This window comes from Suncus etruscus, chromosome 1 (assembly GCF_024139225.1).
Source record: "Suncus etruscus isolate mSunEtr1 chromosome 1, mSunEtr1.pri.cur, whole genome shotgun sequence".
In the NCBI taxonomy this organism is placed as follows: Eukaryota; Metazoa; Chordata; class Mammalia; order Eulipotyphla; family Soricidae; genus Suncus; species Suncus etruscus.
This window is the reverse complement of record NC_064848.1, coordinates 157334902-157335849: the sequence shown is the minus strand read 5'-3', so window position 1 is coordinate 157335849 and position 948 is coordinate 157334902.

The window sequence follows — 948 nt, the reverse complement described above, 5'->3', positions numbered from 1 at the left end:
AACATACATGAGTTTCTTATATAAAGCATACACTGCATTCTATAGAAGAGTACACCAACCTCTGTGAATGTGATCTCTCAAATAAAACCATAATCGAATCTTTGGCATTATGTATAAAACTAGAAAAGAACTTGACATCATTCACATGTCTTTCCATGTACTTTCCAAAGAATTTTTCCATAAACTCTACCTATACACTTTCTTACTACATAGATTAGAGGCTAATGGAGATCAAAAGGAGGGGTAGTGAGGTGAAAACTAGAAACAGATGTGTTTCAAAAATAAATGCTTATATATTACATACAAATATTAAGGTGCAAACCCATGTTACAAGAAATATGCATGTATTTTTATTTAATTGTAAAATAGCAATTATCCCACAGCTCAACTTAAGATATATACTCTTGGCCTCTTTCTTCTCTGAAGGTTTTTTCTCTCTTTTCTCTTCTCTCTCTCCCTCCTTTCTCTCCCCCTGCTCTATCTCCTTCTTCTCAATGTTAACATACATTTCCCAATTATATTTTTAAATTAATTTTTGGGTCACACGTGGCAGTGCTCAGTGTTCACTCCTGGCTCTGCTTGGGAATCATATAAGATGTTGAGAATCAAACCAAAGTTGACTTCCCAGAAGCAAGCACCTTAATTAAGCACCTTAATTAACACTGTACTCATTATATCTCCAGTTCTGCCCTATGGATCTTCAGGGTAAATTCAAATGTATTATTATAATATCTCTACTTCAACCATAATATTTTTCCTAAAATATCTGTTGAGTGAATACACCATTTTTATCATTATTTTCAAAAACTCTGTCCACACTTAAACGTATTTAAATATTTTAATTTAACAAATAAAATACAGGAAAACAGTAACTATAAAGCCATGAAGATTATAATTTAAACAGTAAGAAAATGCTTTAATTTATACTATTTAAACTCCCATCAACAT